Genomic DNA, 831 nt, shown 5'->3' with positions numbered 1-831 from the left:
AGATAGATAGATAGATAGATAGATAGATAGATAGATAGATAGATAGATAGATAGATAGATATTTAAACATATATATATATACACACACACACACACACACATGTGTGTAATTCTTCTGGTCAGATGCTCAGATTTTTACTTGAGTAATGTACAAACCTGTTGGCATCAAAATACTCATTATGGAGAATGAAAAGGTTTTTTTAACTACTTTATATACTTTATTCGTTGGGTAGCTTGCGACTTTCCCCCTGACATCAATAAACTTTTATCTTAAGTGATAATACATCATAATTAATTTGTTAATTATATTTCCACAGAGTAAAGCTGTCAAATAACTGTATAGTGCAGAAATGTAAAAGTGTGGACATATAAAGTAGCAGAAAATGGAAAGTAAAGTACATATACCTCACATTTGTACCTAATACAAAGTAAATGTACATAGTTACATTGCACCACTGGATTCTGCATTTGTGCATATATTATGAGACTACCAAAAAAAAAAAAAAGAGAAAATTAAAATTGAATTCTCTGTGAAAATAAGACAAAAAATATGTGAAAGAGAAAAAAGAAATCTAAGTAAAAACAGCATGCATGTTAGAATAGGGTTTAAACACAGGAAATTGTTTCAAATTAATCAGCTTAGTAAGGACACTGTTCAGGTTATGGGGTGTTTGAACAAGAGAATTTACATTTTCAGTCAAAGTGAACAGTGTTATGTGGTAGATGTTTTTGTGTATTGTGTGTATCGTGACACAGTCAAACACATAACTACACACATAAACTAACAGTTTATACCTGTCAGCCAGGTTTTAAGAGTGGAAATACCTCAAA

This window comes from Larimichthys crocea, chromosome XIII (genome assembly GCF_000972845.2).
Source record: "Larimichthys crocea isolate SSNF chromosome XIII, L_crocea_2.0, whole genome shotgun sequence".
Lineage (NCBI taxonomy): Eukaryota > Metazoa > Chordata > Actinopteri > Sciaenidae > Larimichthys > Larimichthys crocea.
This window is presented reverse-complemented; position numbering follows the sequence as displayed.